This window comes from Rhinopithecus roxellana, chromosome 16, assembly GCF_007565055.1.
Source record: "Rhinopithecus roxellana isolate Shanxi Qingling chromosome 16, ASM756505v1, whole genome shotgun sequence".
Classification (NCBI taxonomy): Eukaryota; Metazoa; Chordata; class Mammalia; order Primates; family Cercopithecidae; genus Rhinopithecus; species Rhinopithecus roxellana.
The window spans coordinates 73,845,812-73,865,000 of record NC_044564.1 but is presented as its reverse complement, the minus strand read 5'-3'; the positions used below and the strand labels follow the sequence as shown (position 1 = coordinate 73,865,000).

The 19,189-nt window shown below is 36.0% G+C and overlaps 1 long non-coding RNA gene across 2 annotated transcripts in view; it reads right to left on the bottom strand.

Annotated features, from left to right (window-relative positions):
* Positions 1-19,189, bottom strand: part of LOC104654274 — a 209,173-nt gene that overhangs the window by 155,266 nt on the left and 34,718 nt on the right. For both annotated transcript variants that reach the window (XR_004053954.1, XR_004053955.1), the window contains one exon: positions 9,561-9,620. This is a non-coding gene — a long non-coding RNA (uncharacterized LOC104654274). The remainder of the gene's footprint in view (positions 1-9,560; positions 9,621-19,189) is intronic.

The following is a 19,189-nucleotide window of genomic DNA, read 5'->3' as shown; positions in this document are numbered from 1 at the left end:
CAAGATCAGCCTGGGCAACATGTTGAAAACCCACCTCTACAAAAAAAAAAAAATACAAAAGTTAGCCGGGCATGGGAGTGCACACCACACAGTCCCAGCTACTCAGAAGACTGAGGCAGGAAGACGACTATAGCCCAAGAGGTTGAGGTTGCAATGAACCATGATTGTGCCACTGCATTACAGCCTGGGGACAGAATGATTCCCTGTCTTAAAAAAAAAAAAAAAAAAAAAAAAAAAAAAAAGTTTTCTCGTCAACAGTGTCTAACCACAGCAAAGCTGGATTGCAAAACCTCCTTAAAGGGAAAATATTTAGAAAAGAGTTATTTGGTTCTATATTCTTTGTATCTAATTAACTATGTTTTGTTATGTATATGTATAACATCTTCATAAAATGATGGAAGGAATTTTGTACTGTATAAATGAGCTGTAAGAATCATAATAAATAATAATATATGTCAGCATTTGTAATGTACTATAATGTTACACTCACTTCATAACTTTTGTTTGACTAACCCATCACAAGTGCTAAGTTCTTCAGCTCATTAGTTCTTGGAAGCATGGAGTTACCAACAGTAGTGAAAGGGTGCCTCTTTAATGCTCAGGTTGAAATTAAATCACAGAAATAGTTGCTTCTTTCCCACCAAATCACCAGCATCCAGTCTTTCCCTCTGAAACTTGTGAGAATGAAATATTTATATCAGCATATAAATGGATACAAATAATGAGTGTCTCCTTTATACATATTGCTGCAACAATATACAAATGCATAGTTTTAAGGCTTGGGAAAAACTATTGTGTACAGACAAAATAAAGAGGAAGAAAAGAAAAAGGAATGGAAAGGAGATGAGAAGGACAGAGCAATGCTTGAGCAAAGGAGGGAGATGAAAGACTCTATTTGTTTCATGTCTGTTATTGTCATGAATTTACCTGTATCACATGGATTTTATCTCTATTACTACTCCAGAAGCAATTTAGATCACCCTCATGTTTCAGAAAAATAAACTAGGGCTCAAAGAAATGAAGTAGGCTACATTACTAAAAAGTGCTAATCACAGGATTTGATCCTAGGTGACTGTGATTTAAAGAATCTACATTTTCTTTCACTGTATCTCATTACCTCTCTTTCCAAAAGAATGCTCCTTTGATGTGTGTTTTTCAATTCTTTAATCACAGATAACAGATATCTGGTGGCCAGAAAACAGAAATCTTTTCTTTGATCTCTGCTGTTGAATCAGAATGAGGCTTATTCTCATCAAAAGGGAGACTGGACGTAGGAGAAAAAATAGGCAAATGTTAATTAATCCTTTGGTTGGACTATGACCTAAACATAGCAGATATTTCCTAATCCCTCTTCATAAACCTTTTATCACCTTGGATAGTGTATGAAGCAGAGTAATACATTGAATATGGTATACCTATACTCAATAAATAGAACACAATAATAGTTCCACCTTTCAATTTTAGTACAGATGCCAATGCCTGATTTAAACCTAGGCCCCAGATCCTCCTGCCTTTTTTGTCTCTTGAAACAACTATCTATACACAGTCAAGTCTCTATGACAACCTGAGCAGTTCCTTGACAGGGCAGGCAAGTAGTCCAATGGTTAAGTACATGAGCTCAAATTCTGGCTTCATCACTGATGTGGTCTTTCACAGGAAAATTATTTAACCTCTCTATCTTTCTGTGGTTTCTCAATATCTGAAATAGTGATTTATTATGATGATTTATTTCATGAAGTTACTATTAAAATCAAACAAAATTATATGCATAAAGTTCCTAGCATAGTGCCTAAGACATAATGGGTGTCGCTGCATTTTCTTGAATTATTGCTAGATATAGCCCTCTACTTTGCAAAGTAGACAAATTACAGTACTTTGAGGTAGCTAGGGAATCATTTGGATGACTTCCATTTGCAACAGAGAAATTTATTTGGAGGAAAAGAAGCTGAAGGGTTTCTCAAGAGACCTGAGCTATTCAAGTTGTCCCAAATTTTCTTCTTATATTCTAAGTCCAGTGCAAACAAAGTTTCTGTCTATTTAATGTTTAATATTTAATATAGCAAGTGAATTCATTTTAGGTCCAATTCGTGTAGTATAGTATTGTGTTATTATAAGTATATATAAAATATTGTTTAATAAATGCACCTTCTGATTTATGAGCATTTTGAAGAGCTTGGACCACAATCTTGAACAATTTACTTTATGGTAGAATTTTATACTGCTATATCTTCACTTTTATAGCATATTACTAAGTCTATATGTTTATTTAGTTTTTGGTGAAGAGTATGACACCCAAGGATGACTTTAGACTTTAAGTGATCTACTTTTTGACCTTCATTGTGACCAAAAGCATGAGCAGCCTATGCATTCCACCACTTCCTCCATCAGCACCACAGCAGCCACCAGTACAATTACTGTTCCCCCAGCCTATTTTGCTTCCTAAGCATTGATGTTTAGAAAAAAAATTGACTAGTTTAGTGAAACTAAACTATTGTACATTTGCTGAGATAAATACTATGCATTTCCATTAATAATGAATACTTGTGCCAAAGGCAAACTATAAGGGTTATAGTGATGATGTGCTGGATGAGAAAACCAGAGGATTCAAATTCCACTTTCACCAGTAATTAGCAGTGTGGAGTTGAGTAAATTAACCTCTCTAAGTCTCAGTTTCTACATCTACTAAATCTAAACAAATTCAAAACAGTGACTATTTCATTAGATTAGATATTTTGATTAGTGTTAAATATCTAATATATAACAACCACTCAACAGGTAGTAGCTATTCTATGTTAGAATACAAGCAATTCATTTTTACCTTATCACGATACTCATATTTCCCCTTCTATTTTTCCTTTATCCTCTTAATCCTACTGCTCATGTTTGTAAAATCAAATCCTTTGTATAGGGAGACCACATATTAAAAGAAAATAAATACATACACACACACACACGCACACATAATAAATGATATTTTTCCAAAAGAAAAATACTTCTCAACGAAAAAAGTTACAAAATAAGTACTAATCATGTGAAATGTATGCATGGTGGAAATGGATCATTTAGCACTTTATAACTTGAATATCGAGTAGCATTCTCAGGAGAGAGTCAAAAACGTTGTGTCAGCATCCTAGTGAAACATACCCAGGCACCTTTTGCCTTCAAACTTCTTTCCCAGCCAAGATGACAAATGTGGGTTAAACACTTCCTCTCTTACTGACTCATTTGGCAGAAAAAGAAGTCCAGATACCAAGAGGAATAGAAAAAAACTGGTGGGGATACAGGCACAGGAAGGAGGGGGAGGGAGGAGAAGCATGTCATATTTCATCAAGTTATACAAAACCAATGCAGAGGATTAAAAGAAGGATGCATTGACCTTCACAGGTAAAAACTAGGTTCTGGAAATAGAACAATTTTTAATGTGAACTTCACACCAAGGAATATTAATAACTAAAGTGTTTTTTACAGAATCACTGTACTATAATTCAGTTATTTACAGGATAATAACATATATACACACACACACACACACATACACACACACACACACACACACGTATATACTTACACAGGAAAGCCAAGGATCAAAACTCCAGAGCACTCACACTCATGTATACTAACAGACCCAAAGTTACACTTTAATTGGACTACTGTGAAAAATAGAGTAATTGTTTGATAACTTAATTATAGGATATTCTACTCTGTTTCTAAGCTAATTTTACAATCTTTAACTAATTTGTTCCATAATAATTGCTAAAAATAATTATGTTAATCTTCCACCATCACATCCAAATTTTTGTGAAATAATCAGGTGTGAAATCTGAGCTGACTAAAAAAAAATGTACAAATACTAAAACGTCATGTTTCATGCCTAAAATTTGTTGTGAAGATAAAATAAGATAAATGACATATGTAAAGTCCTCAATAAACAATAGCTCTTATTACCATTGCTATGGTTACTATCATTATTTCTGTATTTTCTTTTACCATTCCTCATGCTTGAAGGTGAATCTCATGGGTAGAGTTTCCCAAAGCATGATATGTGTAGTACTACTAAAGGCAAGATTTTGGATGCATACAGACAAAAAAATAATTTAGTAGTAACGTATTTATATTAAAGTACATTTAAAAATTTTTAAGTAGCACATCAACCTAGTGATGTAACAGATATTGTTTTTTGGGGCTTTTTTGTGTTTTTTTTTTTTTTTTTTTTTTTTGAGTTGGAGTCTCGCTTTGTCACCCAGGCTGGAGTGCTGTGGCGCGATCTCGGCTCCCTGCAAGCTCCACCTCCCGGGTTCACACCATTCTCCTGCCTCAGCCTCCCAAGTAGCTGGAACTACAGGCGCCCACCACCACGCCTGGCTAATTTTTCTATTTTTAGTAGAGACGGGGTTTCACCATGTTAGCCAGGATAGTCTTGATCTCCTGACCTTGTGATCTGCCCGCCTCGGCCTCCCAAAGTGCTGGGATTACAGGCATAAGCCACCGCACTCGGCCACAGATATTGTTATTATTAAACAAATTTAATTAAGTTGAAAATCATAGTATATTTTCAGAAGCATAATAGTACAGGTGGTATGTGAATAGCATAATCATGAAGATAGTACTTAAATAACTAAAGTTTGGAAAATAATGAAATAAAGCATAAACAACTGCTTTCACAACCTAAGAAGTGGGGAGGTAGAGTCACATTTTGAAAGAGGCAAATCTTTCATCTGCTATATTATAAATTCCTGAGGACAAATAGTCTTCATCTAGGCAAGTATATTAATATATGCCCAAGAACTGAACACTGGATATATTTGAAGAAAATCAAAACAGCACGTGTGTGTCTGTGTGTGTGTGAATAGATTTTGATGAAGAAAAAAAAAATCTTATAAAGGCAGTGAATGTGGAAAAGCCTTAATTTGTAATTCATACCTTATTCAACATCATATGTTTCTTACTGTAGAAAAAAATCTATGAGTATGAAACAGCCTTTACTGGTGACTAAAATCCATGGAGAAAAAAAAATCTCAGATTACTAATAAAAGTGGAAAAGTTTTAGCCAATTATCCTTCACAATATTGGAAAAATCTAAGCACATAGTAGCACCCAATACATTTTTGCTAAATGAATAATTGGTATGGCTATTATAACTACAAATAACCTACAGCTTCAAAACCAAATAAAATACAGACCTGATAGCTCCTTACAATTTGGGGGATGGGGAAAAAAGATGCTAAAAATAAAAACAGATGGAATTACAATTCCTGCATAAACAATGTTACAATGACAGCCTGTTAATAGGAATATCATAAAACTCTATTGTGAATAGATTTTCCAAACATGTATACATTTAATAGTCACGAAAACACATCACTCAGTCATATATATTAAGGATATAATTGATTAGAAGGGTTTAAGTATAGCCATTCTTGTGTGATTGTGTGAAAGAGTCAGAATTCAAGAAACTTTTGCAGAAACGTAAGGTTTTTTTGAGAAGTAAATTCAGTGATATCTGTTTTGTTTTCTTTAATGTAATAATGCCAAGGTTAATATTATGGACAGTTTTTAAAATCTTACCGTTGAGTTTGAGTACTTGTGAAACAACATTCTGAAGACACCCAAAGACAGCATGAATGGAGACCCCCTGGACTGGTGCTTCCATTGGGCCACAGTGGTGGCCATGGGGCAAGGTAGAGTATGAGTACTTCAGGGAGGGTGGAATTTATTCTTGACTCATAACCAAACAGATGAACCAGTCTTCATGCATTCCTTAATTTTATCTGTTGCAATGCATAAATACATTTCTATGCCATCCTCTTTTAAGAGCATTTTTCACTTTCTGCTTTTTAAAGACAGAAATAATAAGGATTTGGATTACTGAGCTCTGTGAATTATAGTATTTTTCACTGAGTATTGTAATTGTTTGTTCATAGACTCTTGAAGGCAGAAAATGTCTAATTCACTATTATATTTCTAGTGCCCAGTGCCTGAAACATAGTTGGTAAATATTTGTTGAATCAGTTAAGAAATGTATGAATAAATGTTTTGGCCCCTAGACAGCTAGTAGAAGAAAGGGTTTAGGAAAGAAAATAGGAAAGAGAGCTTCTGAAGCCCAAGTTCACATTATTTATTTCTTGGCCTCTTGTGCCTACCAAGCCCAGCACTGAATGAGCTAGCAGTGATCTCACCCGTAGAACCTGCTGGGCTAGTCCTTCAGCAAGTGAGGTGAGTCTGTCAACTCATGTAAAACATAGTAAACTTGGCTAACATATTCCCAGAACAGTGTGACTGCTCTCACCATCCAAATCTGCCCTGGTAAGCTAGATCTAATTATCCACCATGGAATTTGGCCAATTACACAGAGATTATGGTATGTTGAGAAATGTGAACTTTAGCTACCCATAAATAAAAGAACAGGAATCAAGGCCACTCCCTATTGCTTCTGGTGATTTCTGAATTTTTTTTCAAAACAGACAACAGTTGCTTTGGAGTCTGTGAGTTTCCTTCTCAAGTAGATGAAAACATAAGTCAAACTGCTTTAGATTTTTATGTAAAGTATCTTCAAATTTAAAGAAAATACAGTTTGTAGTGTTTTTTTCAGTAAGAGTCCAACTGAAGTTCAAAGCCCTAAGGAAGTGTTTTCACCTTTCAGCAGTAGATTCAGAGAGCCTAACTCTTTCCATTTACAACAGAAGGTCACCATGCACATTATCACATGTTTATGCAGTAGAACTAGACAAAGTTTAATGTTCCCTTTCATATCTTTTCCTGGTAAACAAAAATTGTCTCAGGGTTATTATACATGTGTGATATTGTCAAGAAACTTTCTGGGTACAGTGGGGCAAAGTCTTCTCCATAAATAAGCTAGGGTTGATTGGAGTTTTCACTTCAAAAAATATCACACAGTAGGATCTCAACAGCTAGATAACTTTCACAGTAAATTTTAGTTTTGTTCATTGTTGTTATACACAACTCTTCAGGATCACACCTACTGAAGAGGTTCAGGTACATCTGTAGCATTTGCTCCTCTCACCACTTCAGATAGTCTATTTTTCTCTCTTTTCTTTTTCTCCCAATATCCTTTTTTGTTGCATTAAAGGACACCACTTTCCAACACATCTTCTCTTTATCCCAGTTTTACCACTTATACCATCAACATTTCTGGTACATCTGTTTTCTGTTTTCATTGAAATTTTTACTTTTGCAGGCAGTTATTTAGTGAGAGAGAGGGAGTGGTGCGAAACCACAGAAGTGACTAAGAAAAGTCAGAGAAATCAAATCTGATTCTACATGCAGTGAGCAATAGTATAATGAATGCTGGGTTGAAATGAGAAAGCCTAGAGATACATTCTGGCACCAAAGCTTACAGTGTGGCCTGGGAAGTCAGGGAACCTCTTGAATACTTCAGTTTCCACATTTATTTAATTAAGATGCTAACACTGACTCTGTCTGACAGAAATGTCAATAAGATGAAATCAGACTGCATGAGAGTTTTATGTTGCATTAATTTGTAAATTGTATATCTCTATATTCATGTGAGTGTGGCTGTTCACGATGTTAGATGCTCAGCTGCAAGGGAGGCATTCGTGCATACACAGTCTCCAATCTTCTGTTTGCCTTCTGTTTACTCTTGCCTAAACTGGACTAACTCAGGAATATCAAGGAGTTCATTCCTCAGAAGATGGAATCCATATACATGAATGATCTGACCATCTCTATTGTACCCCGCCCAGTTGCTTGGCTTCATATAATTTCTCCCAGCCTGCTTCATTGACAGTCCGATGTTGGTTATGATCTCCTTCTCAACCCACCACCCACATCTCCACTATAGTCTGGTTGTTTTGAACATCTGGATTAAACTAGAATTGAGTAGAGTAATGATGTTTTGGAGTCAAATTGACTTGTGTTCAAACAATGGCACTATGATGAAATAGCCATGAAACCTTGAACTTGTCATTTAATGCCTATGAGGCTCCATTTCCTAATTTATATATAGATGGCACTAATATCTACTCCATAGAATGCTGATGAGGAATAAGCAAGATAATACACGATCACAGGCTTTTGCCTTGATCAACAGTTACAGTGGTGTGTTAGTCACCTAAGACTGCTGTACAAAGTGCCACAAACTGAGTGACCTAAAAAGAGAAATTGTCTCACAGCTCTGGAAGCTAGATGTCTGAGATTAGCAGTTGGCAGGGCCATCCTCTCCCTCAAGACTACAGGGAAGAATTTATTCAAGGTCTCTTCCCTAGCTTCGGTTAATTTTGTGACTTTTAGCAGCATAGCTCCAGTCTTTAAACAGCATTCTCCCAGTGCATGGCTCTATAGCCAAAATCCTCCTTTCTATAAGGACACCATGATTAGGAGCTTCTCCTATGTCAGTAAAATCGCATCTTAACTAATTATATTTGCAATGACCCTGTTTCCAAATAAGGTCACATTCTGAAGCACTAGGAGTTAGAACTTCAACATAGTCATTTTGGGGGAACACAATTCAGCCCAAAACAAATGGAATGAAAAAATTTTGAGGCCCTGAAGATTTGGCAAAGTTTATTTAGGAGCTGAGAGGTCAGAAAAACCATGCAGCGTGCCATAGTTAATTGCTCAGCCACCTCTTACTGTAATCTGTTTTTTAAGAGACTATATAAATTATACAAATATCTATTATCAGTTGTCATTCTACTTTGATTGTGGTGATGTGTATTTTCTCATTCTAAAAATGGAGAAAATAATGCTGGCCTCTACCTCCTAGAAGCTTACAGCCAAAATATTAAAACAACACTGCTATGCACACAGATGTTAAAACACAGAGTAAACAGATGTTGCACAATTAAGATACAGCTAAAACAATGACCGAGGATTTACATATGGAGAATTGACTCTTGTTGCCACAGGAAGGTGAAGGACAAGAACAAAAAGAAACATAGCAGTTTCATAAAGACAGGACTGCTGAGGGATTTGAGATGGTCCTTGCAGGGAGAGAACATGGGAAGCTCACAGGAGATTAAACCACTGAGTTGACATGGCTTCCTCTGAGTGAGATATTCATGATTCTAGTTCAACCGAGCAATGAAGTCTAAAGCTTTGGATCCCTTTTTAATGATTCTTGGCCTTAAAAAATTAGATGTGGTTTTAAATGTTTGTCATTTTAAATATTTTTAAGGTATTGTTCCATAGAATTATTTAGTAAAGAAATTTCTAAATCCCTAAACCCATTTTCTAAAATTCTAAACCCATTAAGAATAAATATTGACAAGAAAAAAATGTCCATGTCCTAACTGGAACGTTGTTCAGATAAATGAATGTTAGGATCTCTTCCAGAGTAAGTTTCACTCCAACATAACCAAGTCAACAATGAAATTACTATTTCTTGAATACTTACTATGCACACACTACACCAGATATTGCTTGTAGTACAAAAGGAGATAAATAATTGTTTTTTAACTTTAAAAATAATTGAAACAAAGGAATACATATGTATACTTCGTCTTTGCCAAATAATGGATTTTTTTCTAGACATTATCTCCATCATTAAAAATGCATCAGCATTGTTGTTCTCTATCACTAACCTGTTATCCTGTGGGTTCCTTGACAGCAGAAATTACATCTTGTCCATATCCAACTTGTTTCTTAAACATTAAGAAAGAAAAAGTAAAAGGACTGAATTAGTACAAAAGAATAAAGTTTTATTATAGTGCAAGAGTTCAAAGTAATATCCATCCCAAGTATGGATATTTAGAATTGTTCAAATATTTGTGTTATACTCTCTTAAAAGTAAAATATTTTTAAAAGAGGCAGCTGAGCAATTAAAGTAAGATGCACTTTGTGGTTTCTTTGAGCTCATAAATCTTGAACAGATTTATCAAATCTGCACGGGCAAAATAGTTAAGCTTGGTAGATAATTATTTTTGAATAATTAAATGAGTAAATAATTAAATTAATTAATTAATTCTACTAAAGAAATTAGAGAAAAGTTGAATTTCACCTCTCTCCTCTAGGTGGCAAACTCATACCTCCTACAGTGTTTCACATTTCCTGTCTCCTGGAACTGACATATGAAAATTGCACTGAAAAAAATCCATAGTTTTACACCTGTTGTAGTGTAGAAGTAAGCAAATATAAAAGTATTTTCTCCAAAAGTGCTTCCTTTAGTTTTGCATCTTTAAGCTTCTTGTCAAGAACATTGTTTATAGCAAGCCATTATGAAATATGATTGTGTAAGTACTACAAAGAAATAAAATTGTGCAAGATGCTTTTCAAAGCACTTGTGCAAGACTGCTTTGAGTACCTTCAGTTTTTCATTGCCTACTCTTAGGAAAATATTATTTTCCCTAACGTTTATTATTATTCCCTAGGGTATTCATTTTCCCCTAAATATGAAAACTAAGCCCCAGATATACTTTTTCCCAGATTCACTATGACATAACAGACAAAATTGAACAAGAGCTTAATGTGTTATCCTCTAAATTGAATATAGAACAACCAAAGGAGATAAATTAATCCAAATACCTTGCTTTGATTTCCATTCACACCAAAATATGAGTTCCCTGAATGAATTAAATTATGCCCCCCAATCTCCACTTCCCTTTGTGGTGACATAGTCTCTATTTTCTTGTACAGGAAATATGACTGGAAAATGTCTTGAAGTGTCATGAAAGCTGAAGAACAAAGCTAAAATTAATCTAAGAGCACACCAAACAGGAACAGCAAGTATCGAAGATGCCTGCCCTGTTTCCAAAAGTAAGAGGAGATAAGTAAAAAGAACAATGACATGTTATAGCCTAAGAGCTAAAATTAAATGCATATAAACAATTCTTGTGGAAACTAGAAGCCAATGTAGATTACGCAAACCAGGTGGAGTCTTGCCAGAACACGCCAGGAGAGAGTCACCCAGCATTGAGACATGGCTAGAGACAGAAGGGAGGTTAACACTGGGAAACTAGAGGATTCTGCACTTGGATGGCAGCTGTTAAATTCTACATTAATACTGCATAGTATGTACTTTAAACCCCATTTTTCTTCTTTATCCCACTGAAGAAGCTGTAAGTTAGTTGTTCAGATACACAAATCCAAATGAGAATTTCTAGTTTATGTATGATTTCTCTAACACACATTTCTTGAACAACCACTTTAGGCCAAGCCTCATAATAGAACCCAGAGTAGAATCCTTGAATAATACAAATATGAATACAGCATGCGTGATCCTTGCCATCAGAGTAGTGACGAAGCCAGACATGTACACAAATAATTATATGAGAGTGGTAAAGGGAGGAGGGGAGAAAGAATGCACAGAGGCAAATTGGTACATTGATGTCAGGATGTGGAAGAGCCACCTTTCAATCCCATCCTACATCTGGATCAGTGGCAACCTGTTTGACCAGAATCTAACTACAGTATTAGTTTTGGTAGATTTTGAGTTACACCTATACAGCTGGGCCTCTAATGCAGCTAAGTCATGGAAATAGGCACAAAGTAGATACGATCATCTATAATACCTCTCCAAAGGCACTTTAGCCTTGTTTCAAGAGATCATTCTCAAAGGTTTACATGAAGGCAGAGGAGTTACACAAGAAAATACCACCTGTTAAATGGACACATGACTCCTAACTTTGCCATTAGAAGGCAAATATAAACCTTTTAAAATAAACTAATAAGCTAAAAATATATTAATAGGGGAATGCAAATAAATTATAGAATAGCTCATAATTTTAAAAGAACGAGGTAGCTCTAGCATGGAAGTAAAAAAATATGCATAGAAGTGAAAAAAGCAGGAGGAAACAATTTAGGCTGTAGACTGTTATTTGCAACTTACACACTGTTGTGTTATACCTCTAGAATTATGATGACAATTTTTTATAATTTTGGGGGACTTGGATTTGCTATTTAACCTATCAAAAAATTGTGTCTTACAGTATTATTCAAATGTAGTGCGTGAAGACTTATACTATTGGTCCTAAGCACTACTGGTTGTTTTAGGCTTTTTCTCTTTCTCTGTAGCTACTTTGCAAGCATTATCTTCATGTTTACAGCATTCAATCTAATTAGCCCATGCACAATATAACTTCAGTTGGAAAGGAGAAAAGTGAATTTTGACCCACCTTTTGTTATTAAATGGATTCCCTGCCCTATATCAGCCTAAGGTAGATCTGTTATCGTTTGTCTTTATTCTTCATGATAACAAAGTAGAGAGAAAAAGAAAGGTGAAAAATGCGGCTCAAGAAAAGAGAGGAAGGAAGGACTGACCATCCCTTCCAATAGCGGAAACTGAAAGTTGTCTGTTAACTGTAGCCCTTACATCTGTGGCTAAGCCAACACTCCAGGACCTGTCCTGTGGCATCCCTTTCGCTGTGATTCATGCAATTTTCTCCTTTAGTCAAAAAATTCTCTTTAATTCAGTACATGTCTACAATGACTCGAATTCCTCAGATGTGATCATGGCCTCTTCTCCTTCTAGAAAAATCTATAATGACAAAAAGCCACAGAGTCTGACTTCTATGAGGCAAACTTATCTCTAGAAACACCACAGAAAGAAAGCCAGTGTGGCATGCACAGGATGTGGCATAAATAGCCCAGTAGCTCAAACCAGCCAGTGACCTTTCACAAAGAAGACAAAGGCAAATACTCGGAGAAGCAGCCACTATATTGGTGCCAACATTCCACAAGTAGAACAGGTGCATCCAACCCCTCCTGGAACCACAAACCAAGTTAGACACACCTAGACTTTCCCACTCACAGGGCCACCAGGACTAGTCAGAATTCAAGTCAATAGAAGCTGATTGCTGTGGGGCAAGGTAAGACCCATGTTTGATGCCAATCAACATGTTCACGATTACCCAACAAGGAAAATAAAGAAATAAAGTAAACACATGCACCCATATCTATGTAATTCTTTTGAAAAGAACTTGAAGTAGAGCAATAAGAACTGAGAGAGAATGGTATTCTTTCAACTATTCTTTCTCCAACTTGGTTTTGGACAGAATGTCTTAGGGTAGCTGTTAACAAAGAAATTGATGACAATTAACTCCCATTTCTCAGAATTTCATCATTCTTTAAAGTATTTATCATACTCAAACTTCCAAAAATCCTTAAGGCATACTACAGTGTAGAGGTTGGCAAACTTTTTCTATAGAGGTCCTGATAGTAGCTTGTTTCACTTTTGAGGGCCATAGAATTTCTGTCACAGCTACTGTTGTAGTAAAGACTCACCCATAGACAATACATGAATGAATGAGTATCTATGTTCCAATAAGACTTTTAAAAATAAAATTAGGCAGCAAGACTGATTTGACTTAAGGGTCATAATTTGCTGACCTGTGGTATAGTGATAGGAGTTCAACTAGAGTTTGATTATGGCTCTGCCATTCTAGTTGGGTATTTTTAGGAAAGCTATTTAATTTAGATTTGATGTAGTTTTCTTATATGTAAAATGGGGATAATAAAACCTGCTTCACAAGACTGCTATGAAGAGTAAGCTATGTAGCTAAATATAGCTACATAGAATGGTATTAGTTCTTTCTTAGTTCTTGTTGCTCTACTTCAAGTTCTTTTCAAAAGAATTAGTTTCATAATTATGAAATAAGCACCAACAAGAACTAGAACTTCAATGATGAACCAGCAAAACAGTTCCAGCTGCCCTCAACAGCACTTATTTTCTCTAAATACATTAGACAACAAAAAACCTAAAAAAAGAAGAGAAATGTTTAAAATAATACAGTAATGATAATAATCATTATAGTTGCCATTTATCAGGGATCTATTAGATGCCAGATATTTTGCTATATTTAGCTACATAGCTTACTCTTCATAGCAGTCTTGTGAAGCAGGTTTTATTATCCCCATTTTACATATAAGAAAACTACATCAAATCTAAATTAAATAGCTTTCCTAAAAATACCCAACTAGAATGGCAGAGCCATAATCAAACTCTAGTTGAACTCCTATCACTATACCACAGGTCAGCAAATTATGACCCTTAAGTCAAATCAGTCTTGCTGCCTAATTTTATTTTTAAAAGTCTTATTGGAACATAGATACTCATTCATTCATGTATTGTCTATGGGTGAGTCTTTACTACAACAGTAGTTGTGACAGAAATTCTATGGCCCTCAAAAGTGAAACAAGCTACTATCAGGACCTCTATAGAAAAAGTTTGCCAACCTCTACACTGTAGTATGCCTTAAGGATTTTTGGAAGTTTGAGTATGATAAATACTTTCAAAGAATGATGAAATTCTGAGAAATGGGAGTTAATTGTCATCAATTTCTTTGTTAACAGCTACCCTAAGACATTCTGTCCAAAACCAAGTTGGAGAAAGAATAGTTGCATTTGAGAATACAAGAATTTGAATTTTATTGACTACTTCGTCTCTTCCCCAATCCTAACTCCGGCTTCTTTTCACCTCAGTTTCTCCCAGAATATTTCACCAAAATAAACACCTAAGGCAGAAAGTCAGGGAGGAACACAATGAAAAAGTAGTGCTATAGCTTCACAAAACTTTTAATTCCATTTTCATTCTCACCACCTATCATAGAGGCAGTCTGAAAAAAAGACATGCCAAATTTCAGGGTTTAATTAGTTTAGCCTTGTTTTTAATTATGAGGTTTTTATTGGAATGGCAGGTTTCGGGGTAAGTCTGCCATCTGACTTGCCAGTACTTGTTAGAAGTGTTTATAGTGTGACTCATTTACATATGCATTTGTATGTTTAGGTGCTATTACTAAATTTTGCTGGCATACAGTGAGGAAATTGTGATTCAAATTCGTCCGTATGTACTCCTCCTGCACCATCTGCTCTGCCCCTCCATTTACCAGAAGGCTAGCTTTAGGTGCTTGTGCATGTAAAACAGAAGCAAGCAATACTGTGAAACTGAAAATCTTTTAGGCAGTGTAGTGCAGCGGTGGTCCCCAACCTTTTTGGCACCAGGGACTGGTTTTGTAAAAGTCAATTTTTCTGCAGGTGGGTGGGGGGTGCTCTGGGTTGAAATTGTTCCACCTCAGATCATCAGCCATTAGTTAGATTCTCATAAAGGGCACGCAACCTAGATCCCTTGCATGTGCAGTTTATAATAGGGTTTGTGCTCCTATGAGAATCTAATGCCGCTGCTGATCTGACAGGAGGCGGAACTCAAGCAGTAATGCTTGCTCACCTGCTGCCCACCTTCTGCTGTACAGCCTGGTTTCTAACAGGCCACAGCCTGGTACAAAATTAAAAACACTGGGTACGAGGAAATAATATTCATGCTTTAAATTGTCTTTTCTATTCACTACACCAGGGCCACAGTCTGTGGCCTAGGGGTTGGGGACCCCTGGTGTAGTGAATAGAAAAGACAATTTAAAGCATGAATATTATTTCCTCATGCCCAGTGTTTTTAATTTTGTAGAGGGAATCCCTGCAGGAAAAATCATCTTCACATCCAAGACAGCAAGTGGTATTGATGACAGATCAGTGCTATAAATTGCCTGTGGAGGAACAGAGAGAGAGAAAAAATGAGGACACAAACAAAGCTCTTTAAAAGAATAAAGACACTCTCATAAATGAAAAAATGAAAATTCAAAATGGCATGGACAACAATGAATAAACTCCACAGTGATTCAGTAATACCAACAGCCAAGCCTTTGTTGAGCACCTTCTACAGATGCACCTCAGCCATGAAGCCCTAGGCAGGGCATTGTGGATATAAAGTATAAATAATGACATTTTGTAAACACAGACATTCCTTTTGTGTTTCCAACTGCTCTATTAATTACAAGTACAGGAAAAAGTAGAGGGAAGGAAGGGAGGTAAAGGAGAAAGGAGAAAAATGGGAGAATAAGAGAGAAAGAAAGGGTGTCCAGTGTTAGAAGTCACAATTCTATCAGAACTCCAAGTGCCCGGGGCTCACAGCCACATGATTCTACCTCCACTCAATCACTTCTGGAATGACTCTTGTAGACTTATGCATAGCTGAATCACAAATGACCACTCTCCCCCTAAAATAAAAACCTCATAGCTTAAAACACCTATGGATTCTGAGAACAGCTCTGCTTCACAGTCTCTCACAAGACTGCAATCAAGGTGTCCACCAAAGCTGGGGCCTCATCTGAAGTCTCCCTTGGGGAAAGATTTGCTTCCCAGATAACACAACTGACTGTTGGTAGGATTCATTTCTTTGAGGGGTGTTGAACTGAGGGCATCTGTGTACTGCTTGCTGTTGGCCAGAGTCTGCCCTCAGGTCCCTGCCATGTGAGCCTCTCTCCTATGGCAGCCTGCTTCATCAAAACCAGCAAGAAAGGAAGTACTCTGGCAAGACAGAGGTCACAATCTTCTGTAAACTTATCAGAGAGGCGACATCTACTCTACTGCCATATTCTATTGGTAGGAGCAAGTTACTCAAGTGGAAGGGATTACACAAAGCTGTGACTACTAGAAGGCTGAGAAAACCAAAAGCCATCTTAGGCTAACCTACCACAACTTGGTGATCTGCTCTCAGTTCCTTTGTTTCCTCTTTTTTTTTTTTTTTTTTTTTTTTTTTTTTTTTTTTTTTATATTGACCTATATTCAAGTTACCACAAAACAGTCAGGTCTAAATATAAAAAATTTTGCTTTTAGCTCTAAGTTTCCTTAAAGAATTTGGTATTAATTACAGTAAGAGCACTGGGTTGATCTAAAGAAAGCATGAGTTTCAGGGCCAATTCTAGCAATTTACTATGAGATTTTATCCATGAATCTGCTTTTCTCATCTTTAAAATGGGTATAGGTATGCCTTCTCTATTAACCTCATATAACTATTATAAAAACTAAGGAGAATAATGTATGTTAGTGTTTTCCAAAGTGCAGTAACAAGCACTGGAGGTACTTGAGATGATTATGGGTGGTATATGGATTGTTGGTGTAACTCTTAAGGTATTTGGTTTAGAGTGCATTAGAAAAACATAACTTGTACAACAAACCCATGATTTTACAAATTATGTGCTTAAGTGAGACTTCAGTGAAGTTTTTAAAAAGGTGAGTGAATTTGAAGAGAAATGTTAAGAAAATAACATAATAGGCGGTCTGAGAATGTGGCATGCATTGTGAAGGTGATATATACAAATGATTGCATAAAAAATAAAATGCCCCACAAATACATTGAATTCTATTTATTAATTAATGTTCCATTATGCTGGTTTAAGAAGGTAAACAGACATATTCTTTGTTACCATAAAAGCAAACCTAACTACAGCTGGTGAAAGAAATGACCCCTTGAAAATTCAATTATAAATTTTTTATCCACAAGAATCCATCTCGTTATCAATAAGACAGTTACATCATTTGTTCCCTGATACGTTTTTCTTTTCCTAGCAATGTATTAATGATAACTTCCATTTATTAGGGGATCACTGTATGCTAGAATGTACATATACTATTTCAATTAATACTTACCTCAGAAGAAAAATTGTATTATTATATCCTATAATGAGGAAATTAAATCTTAAAGAGGACAAAAGTCACTTACCTAGTAAGTTGCAGAGCTGAATTTACATTCAGGTCTACTTAACTGAAGCCTGCATAAAATCTGCTCTGCCAATAGTTTTAAAGGGCTGAACTTCCATTCTCTATGTCCATACCTCATCTTGTTCCACCTCTTACAATTTTACATAGTATCATTGTAACATTTTTTCTCTGGCATATGGGAAAATTTTTCAACACCAGCGCAAACAAAGAGAATGAGTCATTTATTGCCAAATACCCAGATAGGAAGTACAAAGTAAATAGAGTAAAAGAAGCAATCTCTTCCTAGCCCAAACTCTTTCACACTCACCCCCTAAGGACAAAGGAACAACAGAAAAGATGAAGTTCAGACACTTTCTAAGGTTCCTGGTGTTGGCTACATTTTTCACTACTTTCCCTGTATAACCTCCATGCCAATGATAATTCTACAAGCAAAAAGCTGACATCTACATTACAAAGGAGGAAGTGTATAGTCTATGTACTCTAAACACGTGGTGAGCTGTTTAACTGCAGAGAAGTCTCTCCTCAAGAAAAGACAACACCTCCCTTCTTTTTTTCAGTATGACATGTGAGTTTTGACTAAAACCAGATATTTCAAGTTATAAATGTAACAAAATGTGCTTCTCTTCAAGAACTTTTAGCTTTATGTCTTTAGATCTAGCAAAATAGACTTAAATCAATTGTAAGAAAACTGATTAGTAAAGTTATAGCTCACTATGGTGGGAATTAGAATTCAGGAGATTACAGAGAGTGAAATGGTCCCATATAGAAAATATTACTTTCTATACTTAAATTATCCACTATCCATTTTGTAATAGAAAACACATTTTTCCTAATTTAAATCATGTAATATTAATATTACAATACTAACACCTTAGTGATTACAAACACAAGATAAAATAAACTGTCAATAAATACATGAAAATGGAAAATTATAAGAAAATATTTGAAAACAGGTTATTAAAATATTTTCTAATAATGTAAAGATTAAATTTGGAAGAGACACTTCCCCATGGCTCTTCTTTTATCACACAGCCCTGAAAGATGATTTCCCAAACAGCACATACAGCAATAGGTGTGGGCCTCAGTGGCACATATCACACCCTAACTACCACAAAGAAAGTCATGGAAGCCAGGACAGAGATCAGATGAGAGGAGCTGAGGAATCATCATAGCATGGACACCAATATTCTCTCTTGGAATCCTTTGAAATGTCATGGCAAATAGAAATGTTGTGGCAAATAGTCCTGCAGAACATCCAAAAAATCTGGATTTGTCAGACAAGTCTCTATGTGATTGCATTCAGACTAAACATTCCATCAGGAATCCCATTTAAATAAACTTCAGACCACACATGATCAGGCTCTTCTATTTGGTAAAGACGGTAATAGCTTTCTCTCTCTCTCAAAGCACATTTTCTCTTTTTAATTAATAAATAAATCTATGGAGTGATATCCTGAGACTATTCTGTTCCCCAACCACTGTCTACCAATGGTTTTGTCACCCTTTGGGGAAGGGGATCAAAATATAGTGATTTTAGGCAGGGCGCGGTGGCTCACGCCTGTAATCTCAGCACTCTGGGAGGCTGAGGTGGGTGGATCACGAGGTCAGGAGATCGAGACCATCCTGGCTAACACAGCAAAACCCCGTCTCTACTAAAAATACAAAAAATTAGCCGGGCGAGGTGGCGGGCGCCTGTAGTCCCAGCTACTGGGGAAGCTGAAGCAGG